Genomic DNA, 17619 nt, shown 5'->3' on the forward strand with positions numbered 1-17619 from the left:
CGTGACTCTAAAGGTAAACAAGCAGTATGTCGGTGTAAAAAAAAATGTCACCTGCCTCATTACATGTAACTACATGTAACTATGCTCTACATACACCTACAAATATTACAGTGACTAAAAAACAAAGAATTTAACCATAGTGCCCCTTTAAGTTACACAGTAGTACTATACTCCACATACAGTGGGATGCAAAAGTTTGGGCAACCTTGTTAACCGTCATGATTTTCCTGTATAAATCGTTGGTTGTTATGATAAAAAAAAATGCCAGTTAAATCTCATATAGGAGACACACACTGTGATACTTGAGAAGTGAAATAAGGTTTATTGTATTTACAGAAAGTGTGCAATAATTGTTTAAATAAAATTAGGCAGGTGCATAAATTTGGGCACTATTGTCATTTTATTGATTCCAGAATCTTTAGAACTAATTATTGAAACTCAAATTGGCTTGGTAAGCTCACTGACCCCTGACCTACATATACACAGGTGAATCCAATTATGAGAAAGTATTTAAGGAGGGTCAATGTTTGGTTTCACCTGCTCATCCTTACTGATCTGGTCTCATGAATCTATATTTTTTTTTATGCTTCCGAATTCGCTAGATGTCAATACAATTGAGCTGCTGTAAGACATGTTAAAAAGTCCAATCCATGAAGGTCCCAAATCCCAATTCACAGCACTAAAAATGCTGGTGCCAGATACCACAGAATTCCTTGAAAAGTATTGTGGCCTTGATGCATCAGAGCTGTTTAGTGGTAGAAGAGGACCATCAGTATTTATCGGGTGAATTTATTATTTTACATAATCAGAGTACTGCCCAAGTCCTTGGATAGTAAAAAGCACGCTACCTAACCTTCATCCCTTGGCCTATAAATGAGTCGTGATTATTATTACCCATCAACCCATCTCTTCTTCAACGCATCCTTCAAGTTCCGCAAAGCAGGATTTGCTAAGCCTTGATGGGGAGGTGATAGGATGTCTGACAGCAGCTACTTCAGAAGGGTAAATCCAGCAACTGCTCCTAATGAAGCACAGTTCTTTTTACTTCATGTGTGAATAGATTTCCCTTAAACAACATTCACCCTGACAATAAAGAAGTAGCATGTTCTATGGTAATTTACACTTAGCTTAAAGTGGTATTAATGTATTGCTGTTTGTAAAATATGTCAACGAAAATTATCTTTTAATCTATTAAACATTACAGCATAAGCCCACAGTATAGCACTCCATCAAACTTGTGGCAGAAATAGCCACATCCTATATGTGTTCGTACGCATGAAACTTAAAAGAAAGATGAACCTAGACAGTTACTATGGCAACCACAGTCAAGATTTGTCTATCATATAAAATTAGAAGTATTTGACACACAAGCATCGTACATTCAGCAGCATATTTAGTCACAATTACATTTATTATATAGAAGATAGACTCCATAATGAGGAATTTTCAGTAGGTTGGTTTAGAGATTCTTAAAGTCAACATGTGAAAAAAAAGCTTTGAGCTTGATATCTGTGCTGAGTTAATTACGTCCAGGTTTTGTATATTAGGAAGTAGCAATTTATTGAAGTGAAGCATTGTCCCTTCACTGCTGTCCACTGCACACTTCTGTCAGTGTACTACTCCCACTGCACACTTCTGTCAGTATACTGCTTTCACTGCACTCTTTTGTCAGTATACTGCTCCCACTGCACACTTCTGTCAGTGTACAGCTCCCACTGCCTACTTCTGTCAGTATACTGCTTTCACTGCACTCTTCTGTAAGTATACTGCTCTCACTGCACTCTGTCAGTATACTGCTTTCACTGCACTCTTCTGTCCGTGTGCTGCTTCCACTTCATACTTCTGTCCGTGTGTTGCTCCCCACTGCACTTTTCTGTCACTATACTGCACCCACTGCACACTTTTGTCAGTGTACTGCTCCCACTGCACATTTCTGTCAGTGTACTGCTCCCACTACACTCTTCTGCTCCTACTGATCACTTCTGAATATTGTTTGTATGCACTGACCAAGATGGATAGTTGTTAAACTACCTATTCTTTTGATGTTTGGAGTCTACCTCACCAACTCAATGCCCCTGCCAGACATCACTATTTCTGTTGATGGCACCTCCATAACACCTGTCCCCCAGGCTCGCTGTCTAGGTGTAATTTTCGACTCAAGTCTCACATTCAAACCACACATTGACAAACTATCCTCCTCTTGTCGCCTCCACCTAAAAAACATCTCCCGCATCTGCCCTTTTCTAACACAGGACACAACCAAACTTCTGGTGCATGCCCTGATTATTTTCCGAATACACTATTGTAACTCTGCTCTGCGGCCTCCCTGCCAACCGTTTAGCTCCACTACAGTCTATCATGAACTCTGCTGCATGACTTATTTACCTCTTCTCCCGCTTCTCCAGCCCAATTCCCCTCTGCCAGTCCCTTCACTGGCTGCCAGCTACACAAAGGATACAATTTAAAATTCTTACTCTAGCCTACAAAGCTCTACACAACATAGCTCCTTCCTATCTAAATCAACGTATTTCCAGATACCATCCTACACGCAATCTCCACTCTACTAACGATATCCTTCTGTCTTCTTATCTGATTACCTCTTCCCACTCCCGCTTGCAAGACTTCTCTCGATCCTCTCCCCTCCTCTGGAATACTCTCCCTCAACACATCCGCCACCCACCCACACTTACTATTTTTAGCCGCAATCTGAAAACTCACCTCTTCAGGCAAGCATACTCTCCTACCTAGGGCACTGCCCATTGACCACCATTTCTACCACCCCAATACACAGCTTCCCTTTACCTACTGTCCTATACCTTAAATGTTTAGACTGTAAGGCCTTTTGGCCAGGGCTCTCTTCCCTTTTGTCTCACAATGCTGTGTAATGGAAGTACATACCCCAACCTTTTGTAAAAACATAGTTAATTTGTTCACTGTATGAGCTGTTATACCCTCTTGTCTTGTATTAAGTGTTGTATTGTATACTTTCTATTGTTATGCTATTGTACAGCACCACAGTAGATGCTGGTGCTATATGAATGAAAAATAATAATAATAATGATGTTTGGCGTTATACATTGATGGTATGTGTTATGTAATGGTTTGATCTATATATTTAATCCTTAATAAAAGGCAGCAGAAATGTTTTATCTATTAAGCTGGTGTAATTATTTTTAGATAGGTTTGGGGGATGCTTGTGTAGGGTAGGTGGTTGCGTGATGGGATGGAGAAGATTGGGATGAAAATTGCAGCCCTGTGTGGTCTCACGCTGCATACCATCCACAGTGATAGGATTGGGAGTTCTGACTAAAAAGTAGTTATCTGATTTTTATAACAAATACAGATATTCACTAAATAAGTCTCTTGGTAAGTGATGGAGGATGGGGGGCACCATGTGCTAATTTATCGCAGGAAATTTTACCAAAGTGAGTGGGTATGTTAGGGTGAAAGCTGGTTTGACATTCATTATTATAACAAACCACTCAGCCAAGATAACTGAACTAGACTTCTTCTGCCATCTAGTGGATAGAAATTATATTTTACAAATGCTATACAAGCGGAACAGGTAAAATGGGCGCATGCTACACCTGGTAATTTGGGCACAGCTATAAGCCGCAATGCAATTAGCGGTGATAGTGGCACGAGGTGAGTAATTTAGGTGCAAGAGTGTATCACTGTAGCCATAATTAGCAGCTTTACAGCCACTGTAATCACTTGCAAAGTCTTGGGCTTCCAGCTTTCATAGTGGGGGGTTAGAGTTAGGCTTATATAGGGGGAAGGTTAGTGTTAAAGGGACCTTTAATGCTGGGTACACACTATACGTTTTTCCTGCTCGATTTTCCACCCGATCGTTTTTCCAAGTGATTCTATGCTCGATTCTCTTATCTTCCACTCGTTTTTCTTTTCTATTCACTTCTATGAAAAATCGAGCGCAGAATCGATCGGAAGGAATATCGGACATGTCGGAAATTATCTATCGAATCCATCTATCGTTAGGAAAAACTTATGGTGTGTATCCAGCATAACTGAAAAAGATGTTGCCCACTTACTTACCTGGGGCTTCTTTCAGCCCCTAACGTCTTCTTGGTCCCTCACCATTATCCTGTGCTGCTCGGGTCCTCTGGTGTCACCCTCCAAACGCTGGATGCACGGCCCGTGCCATGCACCTCCTCCAACACACTCCTGTGTCCGGGAGTGCTCTGCGCTTCTACAGTAAGCAAAAAGTGCTGCTGCACGTGCGCAATGGCCGGTTAATGGAGGGGGGTAGCAGAGAAACAGCAAAACATGGAATCACGGCAAAGGAGCAGGAGAACTACAGGGCACTGGAAGAAGCCCCAGGTAAGTAAATGGGCATCATTCTTTTTAGTTAAGAAGCCCTTTAAGAGTAAGTGGTGGAGGTAAGTGTTAGATGTAGATGGAAAGGGTTACAAACCAATACAGTATTCTACTTTTGAGGTTTGGGGATAGTAAAATATTGGTAAAAAAAATTGCTACTCACTCTGGCTTGTTTCACCATTGTGTGAATTAAAGTGTACCTGAGACGATAAAAAGATTTTTACATACCTTGTCCCAGCCCCATGTAGTCCAACTACTCCTTCAGTGTTCTTCTGGTCCCCCCAGTTGCGTTGCTGTCAGCCCTTTACAGTCCGCAACTCAGTTAAGTCTCCAAACTACATACTTATTTACTATAGTAGTAAAAGTAATAAAATGTCTACTGAAAGTTGTACATGTCTAATTAAAATAAAACTAAAAAGACATCGGCTTTAAAATAAGTTTTTTTTAATGTGTGTCACTGTCTATCTGTATCACCGAGAAAGCGCTGATCATCTTCCTCCTTTATTATGTGGCCTGAAGAGACTTCTCTGGAGGATTAGCCCGCTCTGGTTTTTGGGACGTCACTGAAAACTCATCCATGGGGTCCCTGTCTTCTTCATCTAAAATTCCACATTAAAACTCATGGTAATTATGACCACCACTTTAGTTTAATAAAGTTTCATCAGTAACATCATAAACTAGTCAGTTTGGTAGGAAGTTTGACATATGAAGATTGAAACCCTGTGGCTGAGAATTCAAGAGTCACAAAGTCCAAAGACTGCCGCACTTCGGTCTCGCAAAAATGTATGCACTACATCCTACATCAGTCCCAAAAACACTAACAGCAGACTATTCATTTCAGAAGTGCTCATTCACACCAATGTAGTGCAACACAGGATACTGAAACACTGACACAAGTCCTGGAAATAGCATTTTCGATAATGTAATGGACAGCAGCATTTGATGAAACTGAAGTAAGCCTTTATCACTCAGTGAAGAAGCATGTGGGGCAATGCACCATGCTATGATACAGCTTGATGTGCCTTAGCATATATGACTGAAGCCTAAAGGTGGTCATAAAGGGAAAAAAATGTATACCATACATACCTGGGGTTTCCTCCAGCCCCCTTCAGGCTGATCAATCCCTTGCCGTCTTCGCAGGCCACCTCGATCCTCCACTGAATGGCCAGGTATGTCCGCCAGTTGACTCCAGTCGCGCTCCCTTGGTCAGGAATGGGAGCGCAGTTGGGGCGTGCGTGGCATGTGTAGTACCCCCTGGCTTGCAGAAAATGTAGGCGGCCCAGGAGGACAGGGAGAGACCAATCAGCTTGAAGGGGACTGGAGGAAGCCCAAGGTATGTATACATTTTTTTTCCCTTTATGACTACCTTTAAGCTTCAGTCATATGACTGTACATTTTTTTCCTGATAGTCTCAGGTTTCTTTTAATCTTTTCTTAGTTTTTTTGACCAGAAAAATTCTTACGCTTGGTCGAATAATCAATTGATGTTTGAAATAAAATTGAAAATTGGAAAATGATAAAAAAAAAAACTTTTTTTTTCCATTTTTTATCTGACTTTTCCAGCACATCTGATATTTAGGAAAAAAAAAAAAAAAGTATCTTTATTCTCAATGAAAAATATATTTTTTAAAAATATTTCTAAACAATCCATCATTTTTATTGAGAAAAGAATAGTAAAATTGATTTGGTTGAACTGTGTATGGCCCCTGTGAGGATTGAGTCACACACTGTTGCTAGAGGGATGTACATTATAGCCTTCAGTGTCACTAGCAATAGGATAATGTTAGTCTGCCATTTTCCAATACTCAACAGTAACAGAGCAACCTATGATGTATGTACACTATTCACAATAATGCTTAGCGCATCTGGGTGTTTTCTTGCTAGTGATGTGTAGCTGGGAAGGAGTGGATTATTTTATATAGGCCTAATAGTTTGTTCATCTGACATCTAAAAACATTTCGGCCCATATGCAATTAACTTTTTCTCCTGAGTTTTTTCCTAGGAGATAATTTTTCATCTTCTATTTAGAATCACTTTTCAGCAGTGTACCATTGAAAGGTACCGAAAAGCAGAGGCGGGACAAGGTCCTCCAGCACCCAAGGCTGAGACACCAAAGTGCGCCCCTCCATTCCTCCCACCCCAGCCTTCACACACTGATTGCTATTAGACTAATAGGTGCCCCAGGGCCCCCAACCTCCCCAACACCTTAATCTCTAGTTATCTGGCTTGCAGTCACTGCTATGTATCCCCTTTTCTTATTTCTTTCTGCTTCAAACACAATTGGGAATGACAGCTGAATGAATTGTGCGCCCCCTCCCACACTGCGGCCTGAGGCTGGAGCTTCTCCAGCCTCTGCCTCGGCCCTGCCAAAAAGTAGGTAGAAAAGTTCTATCAAAACTATTTTAAGTATGTTCTTGCATGCTGGTGGTTTAAAGGACATTTTATTAACATGTTTAAAAGTATCTGAAAACTTGGGAGAAAAAGTTAATTGCATATGGGCTTTGGTTCTAGTTACATGCTGACAGACACAGATACAGGAACTATAAGCTATGGATTTTTACTGGATGGTTTCCCACAATATACCCACAATACACAAAGCACCAGGCAGTCAAGTGATGGCACACCTAGGGTACTCTCAAATTCATGTGAAATGTCACAAACTCTTTGTTATGGAAGGTGTAATAACTACAAAAACAGTTATGGGGTCTATTTATAAAGAAGAGGGATTAGGGTGCAGCTGATCAGCACTGTTATAAATATGTCAATCAACAAATTGTGCAAAAACATTTTTGGTGACCCGCTGGTTGCCAACTTTATAGATAAGCCTACATGCAGTGTAGAGCGATTGCAATGTGTCCCTGTCCATGGTGCTGAAATAGACAGACTGCTGCAAGCATACAGTTTAAAAAAGTGTGACTGAACTTTCCAAAGTAAACCTTTCTACAACAAACTGCTTCCTAAACCTCTATTACAGTCTGAGGGCTATAAACAACGTACAACATTATTTTTTCAAATTTCATAGCATAAAACATCTACTCTGAGCAGCTTGTGAAAGCTTATAAGCAGGGGCGTAGCAATAGGGGTTGCAGAGGTTGCGACCACATCGGGGCCCTTGGGCCACAGGGGCCCCGAAGGATCTTCCCTCAACTACAGTATTAGCTCTCTATTGGTGCTGTGCTCATAATAATCACTTCTATAGATACTTTGAATAGTGGTAATCATTAACAAACTGCTCCCCATCCCCTTCTTGCACCTCTGACACTGTAGTTGCCATTCGCAGGTTCTGGTGAACCGTATCAATTGTTATGTATAGAGTGCTTGGGGGGCCCCATTGTAAAACTTGCATCAGGGCCCCACAGCTCCTTAGCTACGCCACTGCTTATAAGATGTTAGGAGGGAGCCTGCATATTACAAAGCATAAACATCTCTGTATACATGGGGAGAGCAATGGTAGAGCAAATATAAATGCATTATGAAGTTGGTGCTCAGCAATAAGAGGCCGTTAAAGCAGTCCACCAGACAGAGTTCTAGCAGTTTCAAGCAGTTCATTTATTAGGCACACTCACATCAACAATTGCATTTTTTGCACACAGTGCTGTAAATTCAGATTGAAATTTGATATATTGTTATAAACTACTGCCAGGTACAAGGGATTCATGTTTTCTTCTTGCCATATTCTCATAGCCTTAATTATATGCAAGCACGTTTAGTCAAAGTTAGGTAAAGGTAAATAAAGCCTGGTACACACTTTCAATTATGATTGGCCAATCATTGATCAATTTTCCCACCTCCATGTATATGAGAGACAAAGCATATTGAATATTATAAGCAGATTGTGTAGGTAAACCCTCTCTCTACATAGAGGTGGTAAAATTGGTCAGTGATTGGCCAATCATAATTGTAAGTGTGTACCATGCTTTAGCGTATTTAAAATGATCAGGTAACAAAGTGATTTGTGTGTCAGCCCTTTCATTCAGTTTATCAGCAAGTGACCATATCTCCAGAATGACACTCTGTATGGGGATGTTTCTGACACAGTGAAATCTGTGCACACTTTCAATTATAATTGGCCAATCATTGACCAATTTTACCACCTCCCTGTGGAATGAGGGTTTACCTACAGAATCTACTCCTAGTTTTCAAACTCTGTTGGCCCTCATACTACATGGATGTGGTAAGTGAAGGCATACTCCAAAGGGGGCTACAACTCGTTTCACAGGCTTAAACCTGCTTCCTCAGGCAATAAAACATAGGAGCATACAACAATAAAAGGTCCTTATATCAGGACCGCCGCAAACTACCGATCTGTGTGCGCCGATTTGTGGGCATGTAATAGTACAAGCCCACACTGGTAGTGCCCCCCAGCCCCATACCTGATGACCCCCATCAGCGGAATAAGGAAGTGACATTTAGATTTAAATATCACTTCCGTTTCTTTTATTTATTTTTTTAAATAAATAGCTGCAGATTCAGTTTTGCAGATTCCATTCTGCAAAAAAAAATAAAAAATCATTGCAGATTAAAAAAAATTTTCTTGCAGATTGCCTGCAAACTTGTTAACAGAATGAATGGCATCCAATGGGATGGACTGGGGGAGGGTGTAAATAGTAGCCAGTATTTTTTTGCTAATCTGCCCAATCGAAATATCAACTATTGCATTGTGTGTAGGGACAGTAAGACCGGCGGGAATAAAACCACCTATTATTGCGAAACTTGCTCACGCAGGCCCGGATTACACCCAGGAAACGGTTTTTCAATTTACCATACCTTGGCTTTCTCCTCTGCTACCAGTACCAGCCAATAGAAGATGCCAAACTGTCCAAATACGGTATCAAATTAAATGTTATAATGTGTTCTTTAAAATAAGATATACCATGTTACGGTGTTACGTTCCATGTTAAAATGGGAGAGAGTGTAAGAGGGAGAGCGCATGTTCTCAAAAAAAAACCTCAGAGCAGAAATGACTTCCTTCAGGAAAGAACTCCGAGTGGAAAGCTTTAAATGGTAGATTACAATGTGTAGTATTCAGATTAAGTGCTGTGACAGTGACGGTAGTCTGACTACATTGGACACGTTTATTTCAGACACCACTGAAGTCAGAAAAGACCAGCAGGTTGCCAGGCAACTGGTATGCCAGCCCCCATATCCCTGTTACAAGTACACTTTAAACTTCGATGAATACATTTGTAATGTTATTGGGCCTGATGCACAAAGCATTGTTAAAATAGCCTTACGCAGATTGCACACGGAAAAACTACTGGAACTAATGGCAGGGGAGCAGTGCACCTCATCCTGTTAGCAAATCGGGTATGGCACTTGGCACACTTCTCCTCTGCCATTAGTACTAGTCCAATGAGCGGTGCTGCCTGCGCAGAGCAATTTCACCGCTGTTTCATGTATCAAGATGATTGTCCTATATTTTCATGAATCTGGGCTACAATCACTTACCTTTGCACTGATGCAACTTTTTTTTTTTACATAGAAATAAACTTAAAGTGGTTCTCCGCTTTCAGATTAATTATTTTCATAAAACTACAGTATGATGCAGTGCTGCATAAAAGTGTCAGATGCATTACCACACGCTGATTTAAAGCAGTGGTCAATACACCATATGATATTTAGAGTCACAGTGCGGTCTTCAAGTTCCTACCATGTTGGGGTTTGAGTGCTAGAAAGAGGGCAAAAGAAGACCGAGACATCTGTAGCAGTGACATGCCTTACGCAGTTTGTGTAATGCCTGGTAACATTTGCGCATAAGTAAATTTTACCAAGATTCAGTGAATACAATCCCATGTCCTGTAATCATGCATTTCAAGAGCTCTGCTGATTCTATTGAATTCAATAGGTGGATTTGACCACTATTCAAAAGCAAAAGAAATGCCTACTCAAATGTAAATAAAATGTAATTTACACACACAAACATGTTATGCAACATAAATGCCCATATATACTAGGGAAAGGAGAGCAAATCTAAATTCTGGCAAATGCTTATTCTTGCCGACTATAATTTAATCAAAATAAGAAAAAGATGCCAAAACAGCAGGGTAATTCCATGGTTTATTGTTACATTCTTCATTTTTATTTTAAATGATCATTTATTCATTCATGTATGCATTCTGTATGAGCACTTTTTCAAAGTATTTTTTCTACAAAGATATTATTGGAATCACAAAGTATCATTTTCACAGTAACATCAGTGCAGCAAGAGATTTTGAGATCTATAGCACATCAGAGGCTGCAGAGCAGCCATATTTCCAGTATCCTCATTCTAAGCTCCACTATAAACCACCCTACTAAATTACCTTATGGGAAGCATATGTACCATCAGTGCAAACATAACCAAGGGAAATACTGCAATCGTGGTGTTGTTGGTGCTGGAGATAAAACATTCACTGTGATGCTTCTGTGAGCCACAAAGGTTAATACTTTAAGTGCTATAATAAAATCCTGAAATAACAAACAAAAATATACAATCTGAAATTGGCATAACTTCTAGTGCAGTTTATTTTCAAGCATTTAAAACAACACAGAAAATGTGAAAAAAATTCCAGTATTTAACATGGGATGCCGATTGTAATAAACTAAATCTGTCACAAAATAAGGGGCTGAATCTGAGAACATAAAGGTACAGTGATCTGAAGGTCTGCCCTCTAACAGGACCCAAGCTGGCTGCCAGGGAGTTTCAGGGGTGCCTTATTTGCACGTGGACTGTGGATATCAGTGTGAGAGTCCAGTGGCCAATCTGCAACAGTGTGTGACACCAACCTGCACTGGTGGGAACTGCTACTATTAAACGGAACAGAAGAGTTTGGCCATCGGTGTTGCAGTAACCGCAGAGCAGGATGATTCACCAGGCAACCTAGGCAGGTGCCTGGGGCCTAGTGGTGGACAAGGAGCCCGCCAGCCACCTTCTCTGACCTCTCTCCAATTCAGCCAGCTAAAAAGAACCACAAGGGGGTCCCAAATATTTACTAACTTGCCTAGGGCCCGATTACATCTTAATCCGTCTCTGGGTAACAGGTATGATTTCTTATATCCTCAAGGGACTCTGGAATTTGTGTAAGTTTCACTTCCATTGCAGCTTTAAACCGGAGTCTCACTCCCTGTGATGTATTCATATTGCAGCAGGAATAGTTGGACTATACAAAAGTGGGCAATAACACTTCAATTTCCAAAGTGTGCAGAAAAAGAATTTATGACAGGCAGGGCTTGTCATTTGAGAAAACGTAAGCTAGCGGGGCCCATTTGCAATTCACTTTTTCTTCTGAGCTTTCTCCTTGGTGATATTTTCAAACTTGTCAATAAAATGCCTTTTAAGTCGACAGGAAGCAAAAAACAAAAATACTCAAAATAATTGTAATACTACTTTTTCACCTACTTTTAGGTACTTTTTCTATTGCAAAGTGCTGAAAAATTATTCTAAATCGAAGATGAAAAAGTATCTCCTAGGAGAAATTTCAGGAGAAAAAGTTAATTGCATACGGGCCATATTTTCACAACTTGAAAATAACCGGTTCAGCACCCCAGTCCGAAAATCTCATGCATCCGAGCAACGTTCACCTCCCATTCATTCGCCTATAACTTTATTGCTACTTATCACAATGAATTGATCTAGATCTTGTTTTTTCCGCCACTAATTAGGCTGTCTTTGGGTGATACATTTTGCTAAGAATTATTTTTTTCTAAATCTATTTTAACAGGAAGATTAAGAAAGAAATGAAAAAAATTCATTATTTCTCAGTTTTTGGCCATTATAGTTGGAAATTAATATACGCTACCGTAATTAAAACTCATGTATTTTATTTACCCATCTGTCCCGGTTATTACACCGTTTAAACGATGTCCCTATCACAATTTATGGTGCCGATATTTCATTTAGAAATAAAGGTGCATTTTTTCAATTTGCGTCCATCACTATTTATAAGCTTATAATTTTAAATAATATAATAACATATTCTCTTGACATGCATATTTAAAAAGTTCAGACCCTTGGGTAACTATTTATGTTGTTTTTGTTTTGTTTTTTATTGTATCTTTTTTTTTTTTATAAAAAAAAGTGTATGTGGGTAATTTTTGGTGTGGGAGGGAAACTGCTAATTTTAAATGCAAAATAATATATTTTTTTTATTAAAAATGTATGTGGGTGCAGTTTACTATTTGGCCACAAGATGGCCACAGTGAAAAAAGTCCTGGATGCGAACAATCTCGCATCCAGGAACTAAAATGCTTGAGAGAAGTTTCCTGGGGGCAGAAATACCGCGCTCTCTGGAGAGAAAGCGTCTGTATTTCTGCGGGGAAGTTAGATCGGTGAATGGGAATTATATTCCCATTCACTGATCGGTAGGCTAGCGGCGGGCTGCCTTTTAAAGCCCTAGCAAGCAAACAAATACTCAAAATAATTTTGACAATACCTTTCCACCTACTTTTTGGTACTTTTTCCATTGCAAAGTGCTAAAAAGTGTTTTTAAATTGAAGATGAAAATGTATCTCCTAGGTGAAAACTCAGGAGAAAAAAGTGAATTGCATATGGCCCAAGGTGTCTTAATTTACCACACCACACCTGAAGTATCAGGGTAGGAACACACTAGGCAGAATCGCATATGTGTTTTCCACTATGTGCTATGAAAAACGCATATGCAATTCTGCCTAGTGTGTTCCTACCCTAACTGTTGGGTGGGCTGACAGATTCCAGTAAAGATAGCATGCAATACTGCGCAGTAGGTGAACACTCCCTGACAGAGTGACAGTACACTTGATGCAGATCATAGCAAATCATATTTTAACTGTCTAGAACTAAAACAAAAACAAATGTAATACAAGTGTGTAACTGCACCCAGCACTGTAAGGAATGCACTGTGATTATGTTTGTTAACTGAATTGTTCTTGGCAAATTTAGAAAAAATAAAAACATTTCTTCTACTGATTGTTCCAACATAAAGTATATGTAATATGTAATGACCCGTGGTCTGTGCATTAACAACCCAAAACCCTATAACAATTAAAGATAAAACCGCTATTAAAACATTTACAGTAAATATGTACAAAGTAATTTAATTCATAAATACAATAAAAAGTGCAAATCAAACCTATGATCAGTAGTGACCTAAACTGTTATTAGCTCTTATCCTTATCCAGCACAGATTAGTTTAAACAGTGTACTAATCTCCCATTATTACCAAAATTACAGCTAATGCAGGTTCACCACCCCCCATGCAGAGCAGATACACGAGCACAGCGCGGTCACAAATGACAAAGATGATCAGCAAGTAGTGATTATTTGTGCAGATGATCTATTTTATGTGTCTTGCACAATTACAGCAGATATTCACAGTGTAGACCTACTTTACTATATGGAGATTATAGAAAAATAAATCACATTTTTTACCTTTGGTGGCTGAAACGAACCGTTGAGCCACCGGTTTAAAAGAAAATTGCACTGAGAGGCATTTGGAGGCTAGCAATTGTATTTCCTTTTAAACAATACCAGTTGCCTGGCAGTCCTGCTTATCCTGTCTCTATTACTCTTAGCCATAGACCCTGAACAAGCATGCAGATCAGAGGTTTATGACAAAAATCTGACAAGATTAGCTACATGCTTGTTACAGGTGTGCGATTCAGACAATATTGCAGCCAAAGAGATCAGCAGAATTGCCAGGCAACCGGTATTGTCTAAAAGGAAAAAAAAAATATGACAGCCTCCATTTCCCTCTCACTTCAGGTTCCCTTTAATGCCCAGGCAGGTATCACTCATCCATCAAGCTATTGGCTGGGCTACATGTTTTCACCTGATTGCTTTGTGTCTGGCTTTGTGGGGAGCCTCTCGATTCTCCTCCCCTCTCCACAGCACGGTACAGGCAATCCAGCCAATGTGAACTGCATGAGCTGGCACGGTTTACTAGCGGGCTGTCAACTAACTAAAATTATGCAAATGATCACTGCCAAAAGTGGAGTGTCTGTTCAAGGCTTTATGGTAGTTTTGTACAGGTTAGTGGCTCAGAAATACATTTCATTCAAATCTTTATGAGTGACATGTCGCTTGATATATGAAGGTGTCACAGGACCAGGTAGCGGGTGGTCACAGAAATTCTGGGACAGGTTAGTCACAGCAGGTGGTGAGTACCCTGCAGCAAAAATGTATATGACTAAGAGAAATAAGGCCCAGTATCTAGCCACACATGGAGACCACATCCCTATTTCCCATCAGGTGATGGTTTCACAGGTCTTTATAAGATCAGAGCTCCAGCTTTCCATATAAAAGCATCACGTGAAAAACCCCACTCCATCTCTGGGAGTCCACCAGCAAAAGGTAATATATTATGTTAGTAAGGTAACACATTGGGCATGATTCACAAAGATTTTTCACCTTATCTATGGTACATTTTTGAGCTCCCAAAGAGCAAAAATATAATACAATTAAGGTAAGAAAAGTAATATTGAAAGTAAGTCAGGAACAACTTACTTTGAGTGATTATTTTGCTTGTAAATGTGCTGAAAGGTTACTTTTATTAATTAGGTGATAAATAAGTCATTTACAAGAAGTTTTGTGAATTGGGCACCAGGTGGTAGCACTAGTACAAAACATTTGTCACTCAGATTACCCATATTTTACTATGCACTACCTGGCGCCCATTTCCACTTCCCCCATCCTACCTAACCCTACCAGCCCCGCAGTTGCCTAAAATGAACCTCACCCACCTTATTCCTACCCCCCCTCCCCCCCACGTGCCTTAAAAGAACACTTTGCCTTAACCCTTCCTGTACATGCTTAAAACGAACCTCCTAATCCCAGCAACTAAACGACTGCTAATTGTAGCCAATTGTCTACGACTGTCTGCAACCATTAATTCCTATGTAGTAGCTGGTCAGCTACTATCTACATTGGGCGCCCAGTTTGCTGTTTAGGTGCCTGAGTGCAGATATATAGGGGAACTGAAGAGAGAGGTATATGGAGGCTGCCATGTTTATTTCCTTTTAAGCAATACCAGTTGCCTGTCAGCCCTGCTGATCCTCTGCCTCTAATACTATTAGCCATAGCCCCTGAACATGCATGCAGCAGATCAGGTGTTTTAGACTTTAAAGTCAGATCTGACAAGACTAGCTGCATGCTTGTTTCTGGTGTTATTCAGATACTACTGCAGCCAAATAGACCAGCAGGGCTGCCAGGCAACTGGTGTTGATTAAAAGGAAATAAATATGGCAGCCTCCGTATACCTCTTACTTCAGTTCCCCTTTAACACAGGCGTCTATTAGACCCCTGCCTATCCCTGCACCCAAATGACCTGCCGTTCTCACCTTTATAATTTGAGAAACTGTAAACAATTTTATAACGAGCAAATGTATAATATGAGGTTTGGACATCTGATGGTGGATACTTGCTGATGGAGTAAAGATTCATCACTTCCTACTTCAAGCTAAGCTCTGTCTACTTTTATATAACATCTTGAGGGATGATTTCTGTTAGCAGCATATTGATTATTTAGTGATTAGCATTTATTGTATATGTGATACGGGTTTTCACAAGCAGTACATTGAATAGGAACTCAAACTGTCTGGCCAGTACAAAACTGATTTTACATTACAGAGCTGAAAAAGGCCAACACTGATCTTCTAATACTTAACTGCAAAGAACTGCAATAGGCTGTGACCCCGTTACCAATCAGAAGTCAGTTTTTCTTTTATTCCTGTTTACTTCCCAAAGCTGTTCTGAGTTACTATAGATTACAGCACACTAAGGTTTTTGGCTCGTCTTATTTAAAATTGTGTTCTGAAGCATCCAATCCAATCCAATTATTGCAAATCAATCATTTGTTTACTACCTGTTACATGTTGCATGTGACTTGTCAGAAAAGCTGATCAATGAAATGTCAATAATTCTAAAAGGTTCAGTTCCGAGCAGCATACAATTTACATGCAATCTGGTATTATTTGCATTTCATTGGCCATTTCGTAAGTGTGCTGATAGTAAGAAGCACTGGTATATAAAGACTTTCCACAGAGCTCTCTTTCAAAGCAAACGTTACAAGCAAAATTGTACTGAGTCGTGTTGTTCACAATTTTTAATCACTAGGCCCAGTAGTTGTATTATCTGCCTGTTTCATTCTCACTTTTACTTTGCCTGCCCTCACCAGTCCTGAACCACAGGAAAGAATGACAAACTTAAAGAGAGTCTGACGCCCATTTAAAAACTTGTTTTTACCTGTTATTTAGGTTAAGGAATATGGCCAGTGCTAAAACGCCACATTCCCACAGCAGAACAAGGGTTTTATACCTCCCAGCCCCTATCAGTGACAGAAGACTGAGAGGGGCTGGAAGAGGCGGCGATCAGTGAAGATTGCCGTGAGTAGAGCCAGAGCTACAGCAGAAAGCTCTGCCTCTAGCAGGAAGCGCTCCCCGGTTTTTGGCCTGAGGATTTAGGGGGTATAAAACCCTCGTTTTGCCGGGGGGGGGGGGGGGGGATGCGGCGTTTAAGCATTGGCCATATTCCTTAACCTAAATAACAGGTAAAAACAAGTTTTAAATTGGCTTCAGATTCTCTTTAAACCAAGATTCTTTACAAATCTACTCTCCTGCCCACTTCACATGGTAAATAACTGTGAACTTTAATAAAGCTAAATGGCTGTTTTTCTAAACCACTGAATACAACTTCTACAGGAGTGTTGTGCAGACCACAGCATATGCACTTCCTCTCCTTCAGACTTTGTGAGGCATAATTCCCCCTCCCCCCAATTAAATTCTTGGTGGGGGAATGGATCAGACTTCCACTCACCCTCCTTCCTGCAGCACCGGAAAGTCAGGGAGGACAGCCAGGCTCTCAAGAGTGTGCAGTTGAGCCAGACTGTCCATTCACAAGGGCTGGTAGGACAATAAGATCTACTTTTCGAAATATATACTTTAGAGTTCTTCTTCTTTCATATGCACCTATTCTTTATCTGCTGTTTGGGGGAGAGGAAAGCAAGAACTTAGCCCCTAAAATTATTGTAGAAATATGCTGAGCTTTGATCTCCCACTTCATGGTCCAGTTTTGGTGACATGTTGTATGAGGTAAAAGCATATTAATGCTTTTTTTTATATACAATAACATCTGCTTGATTTGTAATACTGTGTTAAACAAATATTACAGCAAAACTTTGGTTCGACAGGTTCTGAAGTTCTGCTAATTAATATCTCCTCTTTAAGGCACCATCTATATGTAAATTGCAGGAACAGCTAACATTCCATGATGCAGGGCACCTGAATGAGAGGACCTTTCTGGACAGTTCAGAGGTGCTCCACAGGCAAATATTGG

General features: G+C 40.1%; 1 protein-coding gene across 5 annotated transcripts in view; it reads right to left on the reverse strand.

Annotated features, from left to right (window-relative positions):
* Positions 1–4794: 4794 nt before the first annotated feature.
* REEP2 (receptor accessory protein 2) overlaps positions 4795–17619 on the reverse strand; it is a 57660-nt gene continuing 44835 nt past the window's right edge. For 2 of the 5 annotated variants that reach the window (XR_011030471.1, XR_011030470.1), the window contains exon 9: positions 4795–4934. The gene's annotated coding sequence lies outside the window, so the exon portion shown is untranslated. Of the gene's footprint in view, positions 4935–10378; positions 10782–17619 lie in introns of those variants that run through there. The other 3 variants (XR_011030468.1, XR_011030467.1, XR_011030469.1) reach the window with 2 other exon arrangements.

This window comes from Hyperolius riggenbachi, chromosome 3 (assembly GCF_040937935.1).
Source record: "Hyperolius riggenbachi isolate aHypRig1 chromosome 3, aHypRig1.pri, whole genome shotgun sequence".
NCBI classification, from domain to species: domain Eukaryota; kingdom Metazoa; phylum Chordata; class Amphibia; order Anura; family Hyperoliidae; genus Hyperolius; species Hyperolius riggenbachi.